This window comes from Oncorhynchus gorbuscha, linkage group LG24, assembly GCF_021184085.1.
Source record: "Oncorhynchus gorbuscha isolate QuinsamMale2020 ecotype Even-year linkage group LG24, OgorEven_v1.0, whole genome shotgun sequence".
In the NCBI taxonomy this organism is placed as follows: domain Eukaryota; kingdom Metazoa; phylum Chordata; class Actinopteri; order Salmoniformes; family Salmonidae; genus Oncorhynchus; species Oncorhynchus gorbuscha.
This window is the reverse complement of record NC_060196.1, coordinates 18,528,424-18,550,028: the sequence shown is the minus strand read 5'-3', so window position 1 is coordinate 18,550,028 and position 21,605 is coordinate 18,528,424. Positions and strand designations below refer to the sequence as shown.

General features: G+C 42.4%; 1 protein-coding gene across 6 annotated transcripts in view; it reads left to right on the top strand.

Moving 5' to 3' along the window:
* trim2a (tripartite motif containing 2a) overlaps window positions 1-21,605 on the top strand; it is a 73,366-nt gene that overhangs the window by 12,633 nt on the left and 39,128 nt on the right. Inside the window, exon 2 of one of the 6 annotated variants that reach the window (XM_046325536.1) lies at window positions 3,313-3,394. The exons of 1 other annotated variant lie outside the window; for it this stretch is intronic. The gene's annotated coding sequence lies outside the window, so the exon portion shown is untranslated. Of the gene's footprint in view, window positions 1-3,312; window positions 3,395-9,398; window positions 9,565-21,017; window positions 21,139-21,605 lie in introns of those variants that run through there. 4 more of the 6 variants (XM_046325543.1, XM_046325534.1, XM_046325540.1 and 1 more) reach the window with 4 other exon arrangements.

Genomic DNA, 21,605 nt, shown 5'->3' with positions numbered 1-21,605 from the left:
ACAGATTGTGAGCTAAAGATGAATGCCTTTCCTACGAGTATTATTATATTATTTATTGACTGACTATGGCTTTCCAGATCACCCAACACTGCTATTTGTAAGCTTAATTTTAAGTGAATGTTGTGATTTCTTTTTTTATCCATTCCTGAACCTGTGACCAGAAAGCTTGGGGCAATATCAGAATAAAGGATCTTTTGATTCTGTCTCTAAGCAACCAAATCTACAGAGCTGAGATTGTTGCCCCTCCATATATATTGCATTCTGTTGGTGGCAAGAATTTTATATAATCATTTAAATTGAAAAACTCTTAAGTGTTGATTAAAGTGTTGTTTTTTTGTACCAGTTCATAAACCATGTGCCATGGAAATGGTACGTCAAATCTCCTCCCATTTATTTTGCAACCTGTATGGCGCAGCTGTAAACATTTTTGTCCTCAGATGACATGATATTTTTCTATTTATGCCATTTCCTTTCAGCTAATTTGTATCTTTAATATCTGTTAGGAAAACAAATTCCCTACCTTCTCCCTTTTCCACTTGCCTCCTTACTTTTTGTGGTATTGCTGAATTTGGTTGTAAATTTGGATTGAGCAGATATTCCCATTTATTTTCAATAACTGCACATGTGACATAACTCCTCCATTTCTATTCATTATATCATTAATAAACATAATACCAGTTTTTTAAAATTATCCATAAAGAATGAGTTTAGCCATAACATTTGTTGTAATATTTGTTATATCATTTCTGGAGGATCAAACCGAAATTGTAACCAGTTTTGTATGGCTTGTTTAAGAAAGGGTGATACTTTAAGTAATTAGTCGGAAATGAGAAATTGTAATCTGTATGAAGGCAAAAAAGCGATTTTTTTTTTAACCGAGGATGCGCTTTTCTTAATAATCTACTGGAGAAGCATTTTAGGTTTAAGTATAATTTATGTATGAGTGAAGCTTTTATTGAGTGGTTTAATGCTTTAATATTTAATCATTTCAGCCCCCCAAACTCATATTCATTCTATAAATAGGCACGTTTAATTTTGTCTGGCTTAGCATTCCAAATAAAATGATTTTTTTTTGTTTCTATGATTTAAAACATCATCTGAAGTAGGCAATGCCATTAGTAAGTAAGTAAACTGTGATAGTTTTGTAAAATCAGTGTATTTTTACCATAAATAGACAAGTATTTATGGTAAATTTATCATATCTATTTTTGCTAACTTTCTATGGAAATAATTGTGTTCAGTTCATTTATATATATATATATATATATATATATATATATATATATATATATATATATATATATATTTATTTATTTATTATTTTATTTTTTGGAGATATGTTTACTTCACCATCTGCCCATTTTATTGGTAAACTACAAGGTAGTGTAAGCACAATTTTTTTAACGATCCAATACGTAATATGGTAGGTTTTAATCCAGAGAGACTAGAAAAGTGAATCATCAGCATACATCCACACTTGTTTTTATCCCCTGGATTTCTAACTCCTTGATGTTCTTGTTGGATCTTATTTTAATAGCTAGCATTTCAATGGCCATAATAAATAGATATGGAGACAATGGACAGCCTTGTTTTACTCCTCTTTATAGCTCAATACTTCCTGAGAAGTAACCATTGTTTACTATTTTACATCTGGGGTTGACGTATATAAGAGTTTCACCAAAATGTATTCCAGGCATTTACAGTGGGGAGAGCAAGTATTAGATACACTATGGATTTTGAACGTTTTCCTACTTACAAAGCATGTAGAGGTGTGTAATTTTTTATCATAGGTACACTTCAACTGTGAGAGACGGAATCTAAAACAAAAGTCCAGAAAATCACATTGTATGATTTTTAAGTAATTCATTTGCATTTTATTGCATGACATAAGTATTTCGTCACCTACCAATCAGTAAGAATTCCGACTCTCACAGACCTGTTAGTTTTTCTTTAAGAAAAATATATAAAATACACCTGTCCACACACTCAATCAAACAAACTCCAACTGCTCCACAATGGCCAAGACCAGAGAGCTGTGTAAGGACATCAGGGATAAAATTGTAGACTTGCACACGGCTGGGATGGGCTACAGGACAATAGGCAAGCAGGTCAATGACCTGAAGAGAGCTGGGACCACAGTCTCAAAGAAAACCATAACCATTAATAACACACTACGCCGTCATGGATTAAAATCCTGCAGCGCACGCAAGGTCCCCCTGCTCAAGCCAGCGCATGTCCGGGCCCATCTGAAGTTTCCCAATGACCATCTGGATGATCCAGAGGAGAAATGGGAGAAGGTCATGTGGTCTGATGAGACAAAAATAGAGCAATTTGGTCTAAACTCACCGTGTTTGATGGAAGAAGAATGATGACTACAACCCCAAGAACACTATCCCAACCGTGAAGCATGGTAGTTGGAAACATCATTGTTTGGGGATGCTTTTATGCAAAGGGGACAGGACGACTGCATCGTATTGAGGGGAGGATGGATGGGGCCATGTATCTCGAGATCTTGGCAACAACCTCCTTCCGTCAGTAAGAGCATTGAAGATGGGTCGTGGCTGGGTCTTCCAGCATGACAACGACCCGAAACACACAGCCTGGGCAACTAAGGAGTGGCTCCCTAAGAAGCATCTCAGCGTCCTGGAGTGGCCTAGCCAGTCTCCAGACCTGAACCCAATAGAAAATCTTCGGAGGTAGCGGACAGTCCATATTGCCCAGCGACAGCCCCGAAACCTGAAAGATCTGGCGATGGTCTGTATGGAGGAGTGGGCCAAAATCCCTGCTGTAGTGTGTGCAAACCTGGTCAAGAACTACAGGAAACGTATGATCTCTGTAATTGCAAACAACGGTTTCTGTACCAAATAGTAAAATATGCTTTTCTGATGTATCAAATACTTATGTCATGTAATAAAATGCAAATTAATTACTTAAAAATCATACAATGTGATTTTCTGGATTTTTGTTTTAGATTCCGTCTCTCACAGTTGAAGTGTACCTATTGCTAAAAAAATACATACCTCTACATGCTTTGTAAGTAGGAAAACCTGCAAAATCGTCAGTGTATCAAATACTTGTTCTCCCCACTGTATATATAAATTCTAATTGTACTATTTCAAATGCCTTTTCAAAATCTGCTATGAAGACCAGACACATGTTTTCTTCAATGTTTCATAATGTTCAATTGTTTCAAGTAATTGTCGTATATTATCTCCAGTATATCGTCCATGTAAAAAACCTGTCTGATCAGGATGAACAATATCTGGTGTAACCTTTTTATTCATTATAACATTTATTTATTTATGTTTGCAGTAATGAAATCAGTGTAACGAACCTCGTCCTCTTCTTCTGAGGAGGAGTAGCGAGAAGGATCGGAGGACCAATTTGCAGCATGGTAAGTGTCCATAATGTTTATTAAAATACATAAACTGAACACAACGAAATACAAAACAATAAACGTGAAATGAACGAAACAGTCCCGTATGGTACGAACACAAACACGGAAGACAAACACCCACAACCCAAAAGTGAAACCCAGGCTACCTAAGTATGATTCTCATTCAGGGACAACAATTGACAGCTGCCTCTGATTGAGAACCATACTAGGCCGAACTCAAAAACCAACTTAGAAAAACAGACTGCCCACCCCAACTCACGCCCTGACCATACTAAAACAAATAATAAAATAACAGAACTATGATCAGAACGTGACAATCAGACCACCTTGTTGAGTACCTGAAAGTCTACCATTTGTATAAGAGTAATTAAAACATGCTAATAATGGTTCTTTGAGTACATCAAAAAAGGTCTGATATACCTCTACTGGTATATCGTCAAGCCAGGGTGTTTTTCCAGACTGAAAAGATTTTATTGCCTCAAAGTTCCTCTTCTGTAAGTTGGCCTTCACACTGGTCGTTCTGTAACGGCGGCAGCGTATCCTAGTGGTTAGAGTGTTGGACTAGTAACCGGAAGGTTGCGAGTTCAAACCCCCGAGCTGACAAGGTACAAATCTGTTGTTCTTCCCCTGAACAGGCAGTTAACCCACTGTTCCCAGGCTGTCATTGAAAATAAGAATGTGTTCTTAACTGACTTGCCTGGTTAAAAAAAAGTGTTAATTTGACATTATTAATATTATTATTATTATTATTAAGAAATAAATCCTTGCAGTTAACATCATTCAGTGGAAATGGAGACTGAAAAGAAACATATGCTTAAAATATTTTGCATCCTCTTTCAAAATATAATTTGGTGAATCATGGATAACTCCATAATTTGTAACGAGTGTCTGTAAGTTATTTTTGGTAGAATTTCTGTGTTGAAAATGTTTGTGCATTTTTCACCATTTTTCCATCCAATTCACCTCATTTTTGTAAAACATTACACTTGATTGTTCTTGAATAACTACCTCCATTTCTTTTTATTTTTCCTCTAACCTATTTTGTGTCTCTATAATACAGTTTCCATTACCATCTACCTGCACTGTTACCTCCTCTATTTACTTTATTAGTCTAATCTCTTGACCTAAACTGTTTTTGTTTTAATGATGAGTATTGCATTCAATCGCCTCTAAAAGTACATTTGAAAGTGTCCCTTACAATAAGGGGATCTGCTGTACCTATGTTGCACAAAAAAATATATATATTATGAATTATTTTGTCTTAGCTAACAAATTGTCATCCAATAGGCTTTGATTACATTTCCAATATCCCCGCCCACATGGAAATTCTCTAAGAGTTTTTGGAGGTCAATTTAGATGGTGGTCTGATCGCATTCGGTCTCCTATTAATACTTTTTAAAACTTTTGATGCCAGCAAGAACGAGACTAGGAAGTAATGAAGACGGCTAGCTTGATTAAGCCTCCTCCGTGTATATCTCAGGGTTTTTCACCCTCCATATATCCACTAGTTCTAACGTATTCATGATCTTTGTGATCTCCTTAAGTGCCTGAGGGTAATGGTTTGTAGAATGACTTCCTTTATGATCCATTGAGTTACTTAAAACCGTATTATGTTCTCCCACCATAATAATAGATTATTTCGTTGCTTGTGAGCTCAATAGATTATTATATATATTTTTGAGTGTGGATCATCATTATTTGGCCCATATAGATTAATTAGCTAGATCTGATTTTGGTCCAATAGCATATTCTAAGTAATCCATCTTCCTTGCGGATCTGTTTGCACAATCGGATCAAAATGTGTTTTAATTAGTATAATCACCCCTTTTGAGTGTCTTTGCCCATGACAAAAATATATTTCTCCCTCCCAGTACTTTTCCCACCCAACCTCATCTATATTTGCATTTGTAGTTTCCTGTAAACAATATATATTATATTTTTTCTGTTTTAGCCATGTAAAAATTGATCTTTTTTTATGATCTGCTAAGCCATTACAATTATAACTTGCTATACTTATTTTCCCACTTACCATAATGATACCCAAGTTTCAATTAGACTTACCACAACCAATGTTTGTAAACTTACCATTAAAAAGCACCATGATGATTTAAGTGTCCATATAGTTGTACCATAATAATTTGCACTGTTAAGCATACTGTAGCTGCAACTTTGTAAACCTCCAATTGTCCTAATATTACACCCACTAAAACCTCCCCCCATATCTAGGTCTGTTGTCACTAAGACCATCAGACCATCTCCCTGACTCATGACACTCCTCATTATATCATTTTTGTATTCCGACAAAAAAAGGAAGAAAGATTCTAATGGCCGCTAATGACTGCAAGTAAAAATGAGTCTTATCACATTATATCCTCTTGTATCGTGCCATGGCTGTGCCAGAGCCGACCACAAGCCAACCCCGGGCACTCCCTTATAGGAAGGCATACTAATAAGTTATACACAGTCGATTCCGACACAGCCACGGCACGACAGCCAAGAAAACATGCAGTACTGACAATCCAGAGCGAGTAAACCTGTAAATCCACCCACCCTACACATTGTGGTTTTTATTCCAGGGTCATATTGCGCTATCACCTCGGCTGTTTTACACATTGTACACCATGTTCGGCATGATCACTCAACTGTTTTTCACACTTGCTGTTGTATCCAAGTATGTTTGTTATATAGAATGACCAGTGGACATTATCAGAGAAGCCCTTCTACCATCTATTAACACAGAGGCCAGCTAGGCTGTACGCAAACCTCTGTTGAGTCAACCAAGTACACTCTGTCCCGATGTACAGGGTCTTCGGGGTCTTAATCCCTTTAAGTGAGGGTGGAAGTGGTTAGGGAGGAAACAAATGCATTTGGTGATTGCTGCAGGCATTATTAGGCTCTGCCAATATCATTACAGTAGGAGGGAGAGAGGAAATTCCCCAAGGGCAGGTCTGTGGCATAGGGAAATATTGGCTAGAGAGTATGTGTGTGTGGTGTTTTTTTTTTTGAAGGGGGGGAGATAGGGCTAGGGATCTCTGTATTTTTCTCGGTCTGTATGTCTGTCTTCATACATGTATTTTATGTTTGTTTGTGTGTGTTGACAACATGAGCGATTCTTTCATTGTGCGGTGCTGCAGTTCCAATGGCTGTGCTGTGAGAGACAGGGAGATTGAAGGATATTTAAGAGGAAGGCTTTGTTGGCATCAGTGGCATCAGACCCAAACAGGATAGACTGAGTTAGCCTTACTGCCCTCTGTGCAGAGAGTGGTCCTTCTGCTGTCTGACATAAACACTCACACAGCACTGTTCACCAGACTCTTGCTGTTGTTTTCAAGACCCCAGGGAGCTTCAGTGAGTGGCATGTTATTATGACCAGTGCTCCCTTGATCCTGGTGATTTGTAGGTAAAGTCATTTTGAGGAAGTAGTATATCTCTCCCCCGTGCCTTAACATCCTATCTTTGTTTGGGGAGATTTCTCCCTTGTTCACTCCCCTTCGCACATCTGAGTAAAAGCAACATGGCAAAAACTAGTTGGAGCTATTGCTTACACCTACTCTCGTTTCAGGTCTGTGGACCACAAACCACAAGGCTACTTTGACAACCTGTTGGTTAATGAACAAATAAATAACCTACAATGTTTATCCTTACATAAGGGGTGTCAAACACATTTCCCAGAGTGCTGTGTTTCTGCTGGTGTTTGTTATTTCCTTTCAATTTGTGTCCAGTTAAGATCTAGACAACAAGGAGGGGGATTCTTAACTATTCAAATACCTTAAATGATCAATCAATGGCAAGGGAGTGAGCGAAAACGTGCAGACACTCCGCCTTCCAGGATTTGCGTTTGACCCCTGGCTTAGACAAACAAGCAGAGAGTGAACATTTGGGACAGCCAAATAATAATTATTTAAAAAAATTGATGCTCAATTTGTTCTCTACTGTATTTTAGCATGTATTTCATGAGTATGGTCTTTTAGTGAAGACTTTGCAAGAAGTGATAACATAATTCTTAATTGGCACAACTTTAGTCAATAGTCTGCATATTCATTCATCATCCACTAGTGTTTTGCTCCAGGCCTTGTGAGGCCAACAACACTGCTCTGTAGTGGCTTTGCTTCCTGATCAATAACTGTGTTCAGACTGCACACACAACTATACCAATGTGACTACTTTTCCAAAGGATGCTGGGATGTCAGCTGGGTAGTGTTCTTGGTGTATGTTCATTCGACACCAATCTGAAGAAATGGGACTGAAAATGGGAGGGAAATTTGATTTGACTTGAACTCTGATACAAAATGCTTGTTTTTGTTTTCTGTTACAAAATGTTTCGCCACTTTGTGCCCTAATGAACACGACCCAAGAAGCTGCTGGTGAGGCCTGGTACTGGACACCTAGTGGCCACTAGACCCATCCCTTAGCCCCCACCTCTGCTGTTCACAGATCTGAAATGACTTGACCAGTGAAAACAGTAGTGCATATTAAGCATAGCCTATCTAGTGAGATAGGGGGGAAGCCATTGCCATATTGCTTCCACTTATCCAGTCCGTCCACATCTGTGAACACTGAATGGGTAAGAATATGGGTTAAAGGCCAGGGACTTAAATGGAACCGAATCCAAAACGGTCACAAAACACTCCCTGTCTATTTAATAATCTACTGATAAAGGCCTATTCCACAAACTTTTTCTACTTTATTGCCCCAACCTTAACAACCTCTTGAACCATACTTTTCCCCAGCCTCAGGGGCTTTGCCTACTTTTTAGTACTGTTTTGCTCACTTTGGTTCTTGTGTTCATTTTCTCTGGTATAATTCAAAGCATCACTGCTGAGCCCTTCTCCCGCTGGCCTGCCATATAACTAACAAATGGAAGATGCAGTAAAGGTTGATTCTCTTTTCCTGTTTCTCCATTAAAAGACTGCGCTGTTGCCACAAGGCTGGAGTTAGTTATTGGACACCACTTTGTGTAAATACCTTTTGGGAAATGCATTACTACCATATTGTTTCTATTACAACGGCGTACTAATCTCTGGTTAGTGAATGGTTGGCCAAAATATTTGTTTTTTTTGGCCAACCATTTACTCAGACCTATCATCAGAGGTGTGTAGAAGACCATGGAACCGTAATGGGGGAGAACTCAACGACCGCTTGTTTGGTTTTGAGGGCTAATGGAGCGTGCAGATGTTTTTACCGCCACTCTTCGTCGGGGACTTTATGTAGAAGTCCTGAAGTTTAAACCAGTTAATTACCTCAGCAATGACAAATTCAATGTGCTGCAATGTTTTTTTTAGGCACTGGAAAAGGTGCCTGATTCATTCAGTACTGTTCTATATACATACATTTATGTCAAATGGGTTCCCATGCTGGTTCCACATCTTACGACAATGCATTTATTATGTACGGTATTATAATACTTTTACCTTGGATTGAATAGAACTGAAATAGATTTACTATATTTCACCTGGTGAGTCAGTATAAAACATAAACACCTGGTCCTTCTGTAGCTCAGTTGGTAGAGCATGGCGCTTGTAACGCCAGGGTAGTGGGTTCGATCCCCGGGAGCACCCATACGTAGAATGTATGCACACATGACTGTAAGTCGCTTTGGATAAAAGCGTCTGCTAAATGGCATATATTATTGTAAATACAAATATTACCATCCCTTTCTAACCATGCAGAACATGCTCTTCTAAAACATGACATTCAAATCATGAGTGGCTTCCGGCATGTTCTGTTTGTTTCCCTCCTCTCCTCCTGTTACACATCCCTTACTCTCTCCCTCCTTATCTAGTGAAGTCTGTTGTTTTCTGCCTGTAATGCCTCTGGCCCTGTGGGGCTTCAAGCCAAACACACACACACACACACACACACACACACACACACACACATGTGGCCACCCCCAAGCCTCACTGAGCTCTGCGATTGGTCATTGCCTCTCCCCTGACAGTGATGCCCCTCCTCCCTCCTGCTGCGCTCAGCTGGTGGCTTCTCTGTCAGTCTGTTTGAATTATCGTAACAGCTCCAGCCTCTCACACACATACGCTCCCTCACATACACACACACACACACCATGTCAGAGATGAGACGGATTATGTGACAGGGAGATCTGTGTGGACGTTCTCACATACCGAGAGGGAAGAGAGAAGAGATAGAAACAGAACAGCCATGGAGTTCAAGTAAGTGGTGTTTTCTGGGCTTGGAGAAGGGAGGATGGAGAGAGAAGGGAAAAACGAGGGACATTGACAGAGAGAAATTAAGAAGGGAGGAAGTTGTATTATCTGCATAGTGTCTCCTTTGGGGGGATAGTTGGGTGTGTGGTGTAAAGTCTGTGTGCGTCACTAACTGTGTGTCTCCGTAGGTCTGCCCCTTTAACACAAACAGTCAGAGATAATTAGTTGACTAGACACATACAATGTCAAGGGAAAGATCCATAGGTGACATCCTCATTTCACTCAAATACCTTATATCTCTTGAAATATTACTGGAACTATTTTCTAACATCCTAACACAACACTATGAGCAATGGTTTGGTGGCTGAATGTTGAACTTAGATCTTACTGTGTGTGTGTGTGTGTGTGTGTGTGTGTGTGTGTGTGTGTGTGTGTGTGTGTGTGTGTGTGTGTGTGTGTGTGTGTGTGTGTGTGTGTGTGTGTGTGTGTGTGTGTGTGTGTGTGTGTGTGTGTGTGTGTGTGTGTGTGTGTGTGTGTGTGTGTGTGTGTGTGTGTGTGTGTGTGTGTGTGTGTGTGTGTGTGTGTGCATTCGTTTACAGTATTTTTGTTTGACACTTGCAGTTGTTCTCTCAGTGTGTGTGTGTGTGTTTATCAGCGTGGACAGGCTGTAGACTGACGCCCATGCGAGGAAACCAGACACTGATGATACATTGATAGGAGGAGGGCTGTGAGAGTGTGGCTTGTATCCCAAATGGCACCATTGTCCCTATATAGTACACTACTTTTGCCCAGAGCCATATGGGCCCTGGTCAAAAGTAGTGCACTAAATAGGGGGCTCTGGTCAAAACTAGTGCACTACATTGGGAAGAGGGTACCATTTGGAACAAGGCCTGTGTATCAATTGCTGGGGTGATGAAACTTGATATCTGGGGGTTGCACTGGTCCATTGTTCATCATGCAGACAGTTCTGGGCAGCTATATGGGCTACAATGGGTGTGGGGCTCTGTAGTGAGTCAAGCCCTGAAATCTTAAGTGGGTTATGATGCGATACAATCAAATTCCAACCATATATTATAATTGGAATGAAAAATGCTATTTTAAAGATAATTTCCTATTTTCATGGGAGTTTATCTTGCTTAGAATATATTTGTGAATTAATGAACTCTTTTGGTGAGGTCTGCTTTGTATTTCATCTTATGAAATTATATTTACTTTGCCTATTTCCCTTATTGTTCCATGAACTGTTTTCTTTATATCTACCTGATAATCTGTTGGTTGATATTGAGTCAAGTGGTTTATATTGTGTTCATGTTAGCTCTGAAACATTTAGCCTTTTTATTTGCATTTAGCTCATACATTTGTGGTTGAGTGTGCTAAGGGATAGTTTGCGTCAAAAACTAGAAAACATGCTCAACTCATTGCAGTTTTTGCTCTGTACTGAACGCGCTCTTCTCTTGAAAACTTGACTGCTGGTGTGCACTGTATTAGCAGTGGACTAATGAACAAAATACCAAAAGACAGTTTTTCAGTAAAGTGATCCTTTAACAGTACTGCTTCTCAGTCTCACAGATGCAGTGTATTTTGTGGTATGGCTGACTGCTGAGTGAGCGCTGAAATGGGAAGTGTATCTGACTCTGGCTGACAGATGTGCAAAGTCCATGTTTTCTGTTGCACTGACGCTAGCACAGTTGTACTCTGTAATTTAAGGTGACTGGAACACACATATATACAAACAAACAAACACACACACACACACACACACACACACACACACACACACACACACACACACACACACACACACACACACACACACACACACACACACACACACACACACACACACACACACACACACACACACACACACACACACACACACACACACACACACACACACACTGACTCTTCTCATTGACAGTGCTGTCGCCAGATGTGTAGAGTGAATGTTATTGTCATGGACAGAGCACTTATGAAAGAGACAGGCCTTCACAGATACACAGCCAGCAAAGGGGAAGAACAATGTTCAACATTGAGTACAAAGAACAGTAGGCAATGTTTGAGTATTCTTCTCAGTAAAGCACGCATACCGGTATATAGCTATATTCCTCTGACTACCATGGAGAAGAGCTGCAGTATATTGAGCATTCGGAACATTCCCTGAACTGCTAGGGGTCAATATTGCCCATCAGGCACAAACATGGCTGCCATGGCATTATGTAACAACATCTAACAGCATCGGGATGCCTTTTGGTTTAAACCGCAATGACCAAAGCCTCTATCTATAGCTGTGGGTGGGAGATGGTCTTAATATACTTGTGGGTGGGAGGATGAGAGAGATCTGTACCATCCCCCTTCCCCTCCCGATATCTCCATGATCTCTCATCATCCCATCCCTACTGCGTGGGCCCAGTGGATGCTTTAGATTTGTGTGTGTCCACGCACAGAGTGGGGGTGGGGGACTTAACGCACCCTTTCCAACAAACACACATTGAACCGACAAATCCCTCTCAACAAAGAGAGATTGAGATGAAAACAATGAAAATAATAAAATCACTTCAGTTAGTGTGCAACAGATGAAAAATACATTCATTGGTAACAAAACATACCAGAATTCTCAGCAACACAAGTAAACTGTATTTGTGTCATACTTCCACTATGAAAGTACTCCTGAGCAAGACAAAGAATACTTATAGAACCTCTAGATAAGAAAACTGTCACCTGAAAATAGCTAACCGCTGGAGGATAAGACGGAACAAAGATATTCAAGATAAAGAAACAAAATATTTTAAAAAATGGATAGCCAAAATTAGGATTATCCTGACGATTAAGAAACAATTTCAACATAATAGATTTTAAAGGGTCAATTAGCAGTTGATTGTCCCTTTAAACAGATGCCTCAAGTCCTCAATTGGCAGCTTCATTAAATAGTACCCACAAAATACCAGTCTCAAGGTCAACAGTGAAGAGCCGACTCCAGGATGCTGACCTTCTAGGCAAAGTTCCTCTCTCCAGTGTCTGTGTTCTTTTGCCCATCTTAGTCTTTTATTTTTATTGGCCAGTCTGAGATATGGCTTTTTCTTTGCAACTCTGCCTAAAAGGCCAGCATCCCAGAGTCACCTCTTCACTGTTGACGTTGAGACTGGTGTTTTGCGGGTTTCTCAAACTAGACACGAATGTATTTGTCCTCTTGCTCAGTTGTGCACCTCTCTTTCTACTCTCGTTAGAGACAGTCTGCGCTGTCCTGTGAAGGGAGTAGTGCACAGCGTTGTAAAAGATATTCAGTTTCTTGGCAATAGCCTTCATTTCTCAGAACAAGAATAGACTGACGAGTTTCAGAAGAAAGTGCTTTGTTTTTGGCCATTTTGAGCCTGTAATCGAACCCACAAATTCTGATGCTCCAGATACTCAACTAGTCTAAAGGAGGACAGTTTTATTGCTTCTTTAACTAGGACAACAGTTTTCAGGTGTGCTAAAAGGGTTTTCTAATGATCAATTAGCCTTTGTAAAATTATAAACTTGGATTAGCTAACACAACGTGCCATTGGAACACAGGAGTGATGGTTGCTGATAATGGGCCTCTCTACGCCTATGTAGATATACCATAAAAAATCTGCCGTTTCCAGCTACAATAGTCATTTACAACATTAACTATGTCTACACTTGTCACGACTTGTTCGGGCGGAGTTTGGCGGTCGACGTCATCGTTCTTCTAGCCATCGCCGCTCCACCTTTCATTTTCCATTTGTTGTCTTGTTTTCCCTCACACCTGGTTCACAATTCCCTCATCAGACTAAATGTACATTACCCTCTGTTTCCCCCATCTCTGTGTGTGGAATTGTTCTTTGTGTAGGGTGTTACGCTACAGGCTGGCTTGCGCTAGGTTTGTTTCAAACCAAGGTTTGTTTGTTTTGTTTAATCCGGTTTATGTTACCGTGGTTGTGCTTTGTGCTGACTTGCCTGTGCCTTTGGGCCAGGGTGTATATTAAAGTCCTCCTGTTATCACCCATCTCTGCTCTCCTGTGCCTGACTTCTCGGCAAACCAGTCACACACCCCGTTACAGAATTCCACTCCTATCAATGGAGTCAGCAGTAGCGGGTGCCCCCGTTTTGGAGATAGAGGAGCGCGTCCAGGAACACGATGCCTCACCATCTCGGCGCTGTCATGGACTGTATCGTCCACAGGGAGTCCCTCCAGCGCCCCCACCAGCACAACAGGGGTCTCCACTACTCGCCTCCCCTGCACCCGGTCCCAGTGGGATGGGTCTCGCCCTTCCCAGGGAGTTTGATGAGATGGCGGCACACTGCCAGGGGTTCCATCTCCCAGCACCACCACTCCGTTGCCTATGGAGCCGGGGGTGCTGAACTCAGGGAGGCCGGAGGGGGGGGGGGGCTTTCACGTGCACCAACTGTGGCTGCAGAGGTCACACTGCCGGTCGGTGTCGGGTTGGTTCCTTTGGGGGTCGAGGCAGCAGGCAGAGCACTCTGGCGTCATCCCAGGTGAGCTTGCACCCTACTCACCCAGAGCCCTCTGTTGCCCACCTGTTTTTGCAGGCCAAATTTCATGAATTTTCCCCGCATTCCCAAAATAAGGCGCTCGTCGATTCAGGCGTGGCAGAGCATTTGCCCATAGTTTAGTGATCCCCATTGTTCCAGTGGTTAGGCCCTTTCCAGTTCACGCGTTGGACAGTCGACCATTAGGGTCCGGCTTTATCAGGGAGGCTACCACTCCTTTGGTCATGGTGATGAAGGGGAGTCACAGGGAGAGAATCAGTCTCTTCCTCGTTGACTCTCCTGCGTTTCCCGTGGTGCTAGGCCTTCCCTGGTTAGCCTATCATGACCCCATGATCTCTAAGAAGGTGACTCAATTACCACCCCATTGTCGGCGATAAACCTCCAGGTGGACGCCGCACTTCCCAGGAGTCACGTGTATCCCCTGTCACAGGCAGAGACAGCAGCTATGGAGACATATGTTTCCGAATCCCTGCGTCAGGGGTACATTCGTTCCACCACTTCACCCATCTCTCCTCGAGTTTCTTTTTTGTGAAGGAGGGAGGTCTGCGCCCGTGTATTGACTATCGAGCCCTTAACCAGATCACTGTGAAGTACAGTTACCCGCTACCTCTCATAGCCACAGCGATTGAGTCAATGCACAGGGCGCTTACAACCCGGTGCGTATCCGGGAGGGAGACGAGTGGAAGACAGCATTCAGTACCACCTCAGGGCATTATGAGTACCTCGTCATGCCGTACGTGTTGATGAATGCTCTGGGCGTCTGTACATTCCGTCTGCTGTCCATGATCTATTGTGCACACACGTCACCCTTCTCTGGTCATCCAGGAATCGGTCGGACAGTGCGCTGTCTGAGTGGGAAGTACTGGTGGCCCACCTTGGCAAAGGACGTGAGGGTTTATGTTTCCTCCTGCTCGGTGTGCGCCCAGTGTAAGGCTCCTGCCCAGAGGTAAGCTACACCCCTTACCCATTCCACAATGGCCATCTGTCCGTCGATTTCCTCACCGATCTTCTTCCCTCACAGGGTAACTACACGATCCTGATAGTTGTGGACTGTTTTTCCAAGTCCTGCCAACTCCTCCCTCTGCCCGGTCTCCCTCCGGCCCTACAGACTGTGGAGGCCTTGTTTATACACGTCTTCCGGCACTACGGGGTGCCTGAGGATATAGTGTCTGATCGGGGTCCCCAGTTCACTCTGGAGGGCATTCATGGAACGTCTGGGCATCTCGATCAGCCTTACCTCGGGTTTTCAACCCGAGAGTAATGGGCAGGTGGAGAGAGTGAACCAGGATGTGTGTAGGTTTCTGCGGTCTTATTGCCAGGCCCGGCCCAGGGGAGTGGGTGGCGTTCGTGCCCTGGGCCGAGATGGCTCAGAACTCGATCCGTCACTCCTCCACTAACCTCTCTCCTTTCCTGTGCGTACTGGGGTACCAGCCGGTTCTGGCGCCTTGGCATCAGGGTCAGACCTAGGCTCCTGTGGTGGACGACTGGTTCAGGCGCGCGGAGGAGACCTTGGATGCCGCCCATGTTCACCTCCAGCGGGCCGTGCTGCGCCAGAAGGTGAGCGCAGACTGTCACCGCAGTGAGGCCCCAGTGTTCGCACCAGGGGACCGGGTCTGGCTCTTGACCCGAAACCTGCCCCTCCGCCTGCCCTGCCGGAAGCTGGGGCCGCGGTTTGTGGTGCCACTTAAAGTCCTGAGGAGACTGAACAAGGTTAGTATTAACCCCTCGTTCCACGTGTCTCTCCTCAGAGAGCTGGCCCACTCCAGGAGTCTGAGGTGCGGGTCACCCCGTTACAACACTGTATTTCTGATCAATTTTATGTTATTTTAATGGACAAAAAAAATAGCTTTTCTTTGAAAACCAGGGACATTTCTAAGTGACCCCAAACTTTTGAACGTATCTGTCTCGTCTGTCCCGTCTGTCCGTCCGTCCTATACCCTTTACTCAGTACTTTCTTGCAGCACCTTTTACAACATTGATTATTCTTGGGTATGACGCTACAAGCTGGGAACACCTGTATTTGAGGAGTTTCTCCTATTCCCTGCAGATCATCTCAAGCTCGTTCCGGTTGGATGGGGAGCGTCACCGCCCCGCTATTTTCCAGTCTCTCCAGAGATGTTCGATTGGGTTCTAGTCCGGGCTCTGGGTGGGCCACTCCAGGACATTCAAAGACTTGTCCCAAAGCCACTCCCGTGTTGTCTCGGCTGTGTGCTTAAGGTCGTTGTCCTGTTGAAAGGTCAACCATCGCCCCAGTCTGAGGACCTGAGCGTTCTGGAGCAGGTTTTCGTCAAATTTCTCTCTGTACTTTGCTCCGTTCATCTTTCCCTCGATTCTGACTAGTCTCCCAGTCCATGCCTCTGAAAAACATCCCCCCAGCATGATGCTGCCTCTACCATGCCTCCAGACATGACGCTTGGCAGTCAGTTCAAAGAATTCAAACTTGTTTTCATCAGACCAGAGAATCTTGTTTCTCATGGTCTGAGAGTCTTTAGGTGCTATTTGACAAAGTCCAAGCGGGCTGTCATGTGCCTTTTACTGAGTAGTTGCTTCCGTCTGGCCACTCTACCATAAAGGCCTGATTGATGGACTGCTGCAGAGATGGTTGTCCGTCTGGAAGGTTATCCCATCTCCACAGAGGAACTCTGGACCTCTGTCAGAGTGACCATCAGGTTCCTGGTCACCTCCCTGACCAAGGCCCTTCTCCCCCGGTTGCGCAGTTGGGCTGAGTCTTGGTGGTTCAAACTTCTTCCATTTTAAGAATGATGGAGGCCACTGTGTTCTTGGGGACCTTCAATGCTGCAGAAATGTTTTGGTACCCTTCCCCAGATCTGTGCCTCAACAAAATGTCTTGGAGCTCTACAGACAATTCCTTTGACCTCATGCTTGGTTTGTGCTCTGACATGCACTGTCAACTGTGGGACCTTATATAGACAAGTGTGTGCCTTTCCAAATCATGTCCAATCAATTGATTTACCACAGGTGGACTCTAATCAAGTTGTACAAACATCTCAAGGATGATCAATGGAAATTGGATGCACCTGAGCTCAATTTCGAATCTCATAGCAAATGATCTGAGTACTTATGTATTTCAGTTTTTCATTTTGTAAACATTTCTAAAAACTTATTTTTGCTTTGTTATTGTTCGGTATTTTGTGAAGATTACTGAAGTTTTTTTATTTTTACTCCAAACCGGCTGCGCACTTGCGCTATTGTGCAAAAATGTATTTTGTCCCCCTACACCAAACGAGATCACGACACGCAGGTTAATATATCAAAACAAACTCTGAACCGATGACATTAATTTGGGGACAGGTCAAAAAGCATTAAACATTTAGGGCAATTTAGCTAGTTAGCTTGCACTTGCTAGCTAATTTGTCCTATTTAGCTAGCTTGCTTTTACTAGATCATTTGTCCTGGGATATACACATTGAGTTGTAATTTTACCTGAAATGCACAAGGTCCTCTACTCCGACAATTAATCCACACATAAAACGGTCAACCGAATCGTTTCTAGTCATCTCTCCTCCCAGGCTTTTTCATCTTTGAACTTATATGGTGATTGGCATCTAAACTTTCATAGTATTACCACGACAGCCGGCAAAATATTTTGTCTTCCAATCCCCCACGTGGGTATAACCAATGAGGAGATGGCACGTGGGTACCTGCTTCTATAAACCAAAGAGGAGATGGGAGAGACAGGACTTGCAGCGCGATCTGCGTCAGAAATAGGAATGACTTCATTTTTGCCCTTGGCAACGCAGACGCTCATTGGCGCGCGTGAGCAGTGTGGGTGCAATAATTGAATAACATGGATTTCTACATTTGTTTTGCAACGCTCGCACACACGACGTGTCCGGTCTGGTCAGCATGTAAGGCTGTAACATAACAAAATGTGGAAAAAGTCAAGGGATCTGCATACTTTCCGAAGGCACTGTATATATTAAGTTGTATTCTTCAAGAATCAATGGGTACATATCATTACATATTTTTTTTTTTAAATAATGTAGCAATTGCAGATTGCCCCTTTATGGATTAATTATGTACAGTTGAAAACAGAAGTTTACATACACTTAGGTTGGAGTCATTAAAACTCGTTTTTCAACCACTCCACAAATATCTTGTTAACAAACTATAGTTTGGCAAGTCGGTTAGGACATCTACTTTGTGTATGACACAAGTAATCTTTCAAGCAATTGTTTACAGACAGATTATTTCACTAAAATTCACTGTATCACAATTCCAGTGGGTCAGAAGTTTACATACACTAAGTTGACTGTGCCTTTAAACAGCTTGGAAAATTCCAGAAAATGATGTTGTGGCTTTAGAAGCTTCTGATAGGCGAATTGACATAATTTAAGTCAATTGGAGGTGTACCTGTGGATGTATTTCAATGTCTACCTTCAAACTCAGTGCCTCTTTGCTTGACATCATGGGGAAATCAAAAGAAATCAGCCAAGATATTTTTGTAGACCTCCACACGTCTGGTTCATCCTTGGGAACAATTTCCAAAAGCCTGAAGGTACCATGTTCATCTGTACAAACAATAGTACGCAAGTATAAACACCATGGGACCACGCAGCCGTCATACCGCTCAGGAAGGAGACTCGTTCTGTCTCCTGGAGATGAATGTACTTTGGTGTGAAAAATGCAAATCAATCCCAGAACAACAGCAAAGGACCTTGTGAAGATGCTGGAGGAAACAGGTACAAAAGTATCTATATCCACAGTACAACGAGTCCTACATCGACATAACCTGAAAGGCCGCTCGGCAAGGAAGAAGCCACTACTCCACAACCGCCATAAAAAAAGCCAGACTACGGTTTGCAACTGCACATGGGGACACAGATCGTACTTTTTGGAGAAATGTCCTCTGGCCATAATGACCATCAATATGTTTGGAGGAAAAAGGGTGAGGATTGCAAGCTGAAGATCACCATCCCAATTGTGAACACTGGGGTGGCAGCATCATGTGGGGGTGGGGGTGCTTTGCTGCAGGAGGGACTGATGCACTTCAGAAAATAGATGGCATCATGACGGAGGAACATTTTTGGATATATTGAAGCAACATCTCAAGACATCAGTCAGGAAGTTAAAGCTTGGTCGCAATTGGTCTTCCAGGTGGACAATGACCCAGGCATACTTCCAAAGTTGTGGCAAACTGGCTTAAGAACAACAAAGTCAAGGTATTGGAGTGGCCATCACAGAGCCCTGACCTCAATCCTATAGAAAGTTTGTGGGCAGAACTGAAAAAGTGTGTGTGAGCAAGGAGGCCTACAAAACTGATTCAGTTGCACCAGCTCTGTCAGGAGGGATGGGCCAAAATTCACCCAACCTATTGTGGTAAGCTTGTCGAAGGCTACCTGAAACGTTTGACACAAGTTAAACAATTTAAAGGCAATGTTTCCAAATACTTATTGAGTGTATGTACATTTCTGACCCACTGGGAATGTGATGAAAGAAATAAAAGCTGAAATAAATAACTCTCTACTATTCTGACATTTCACATTCTTAAAATAAAGTTATGATCCTAACTGACCTAAAACAAAATTTTTACGAGGATTAAATGTCAGGAATTGTGAAAACTGAGTTTAAATGTATTTGGCTAAGGTATATGTAAACTTCCGACTTCAACTGTATGGTATTCGCACTATGGATTCTATAGTCACTGATAATAGTGGTAGATGCCTCAATCAGATTATATCTTTGATGTCTGCCTCACAAACTGCCTAAATGTTAACTGGCTAGAATAATTCAATGAAAAATACCCGATATGGTGGTTAGATTTGTATGCTCTAATTGCTCTGATAAGTGGTCTCCTGTTAATGGTAGGTCATTTCTAGTTGTGTATACTGTCCAATTCATCTGAATGATAAGTGCTTTGTGCTAGTTGTTGATCTACAACAGTGCCGATGTTTCAGGATTGATGTAGTCTTCATGGACTGTTGTCATTTTCATTTTCCATTTAATTTTAGACGAATGCTATAATTTAGCTTTGTTGCCTTCCATTGAACAATACTTGTATTCCCCATTTAAGACTCATCTTAAATCAAATAAATACTCACAGAAATTGCAGTTATTTCAACCTACACTATAACTGCGTCACACATGGCACCCTATTTCCTATGGTTGCACTACTTTTGACCCTATGTGCCCTGGTTAAAAGTATTGCACTATATAGGGAATAGGGTGTCATTTGGGATGCACACCGTATGATGGGAGGACTTTAATGTCAGTCATTAAGTCCACGATGTCCTTTTGTTATTATGGTGATTTCAAAGCCCTTTTACTCCGGTCGTTGCTCAGTAACAAAGTGCACAGCATTTATGTTCCTTGTTTGTGTGGCCAGTCTAGCCATTGATAATATGTATCCCAGCCAGGTGAAGTGTATGTGCGTGTTCTGTGCATGCGTGTTTGTATGTGTGTTCAGAATTTGACACTGCTAATAAACCTAAGCAATTAAAAACCTGTTAGGATTCCCCTTTGGAACTCTCCTAACACACACTCTCTACAGTTCTGAAATGAATCTCTTCACTCACTGAAAACAAGCCCTGTGTCTGTCTACAGTCTCAGACAGTTAGCTGAGGTGTTAGCATGCTGCTAATGCTACTAGTGATTTCATTATGGAGCGTTGGGCCCCCTGCTCTAACCTGTTGTGTGTGTGTGTGTGTGTGTGTGTGTGTGTGTGTGTGTGTGTGTGTGTGTGTGTGTGTGTGTGTGTGTGTGTGTGTGTGTGTGTGTGTGTGTGTGTGTGTGTGTGTGTGTGTGTGTGTGTGTGTGTGTGTGTGTGTGTGTGTGTGTGTGTGACTGTGTGTTTGTGTCCCTCTCACGCTCTGGTTTACGTTTAGAAAATTTGGCCGGCGTCACCGTTGTGATGGTGTGACAAGGCAGTTTGTGTTGTTCCCATAGAGAGATGGAGAGAGATAGGGAGCATAGGGGGAAACAGCTGAGGTCAGTGCTCTGGAAAGAGCTGTGGGATGGAAAGGGTAGCAGAGCTGAGCGGAGTATTGACGTTATTGGCCAAAACGAGACAGGGCTGCACACCGACACTGCTTTCCATTGAGACTGGTGAGTGGTATATATTATTGATTAATTTTATATTGGAGTTTGGACTGTGGTCCAATACTTCTTCTCTTCCCTTTATGTATTGTGGGTCAAACACATAGACTGTAAAAAAAATAGGTCAAACAAGATTGGATAGATTGAAACTGGAGTTTCTAGTTAAGCGGCTTTCACATTTTTCCAATCATGTCAGATCTGATATTATTTGAAGCAAGGAAGAAATTTAGACTTTATAAACTATTCAAACAGGGTTTTGGCCTATATTTGCAGTATAAGTAATGTAACTGAACTGGGTGTGTTAATTTTGAGAGGTTGAGAGTTGGCATAAGCCTACTGTAACACACAACCTTGCTCTGGGAGGCAAAAACACCCGTTTTCTTTTTTTGCGAGTATTCTTTCCAGCCCAGTGTCTTTGTGTCCAGGGGGGTGGGGTGAAGGGATGGGGGAGTCTACAGATGCCAAACGTCATGCAG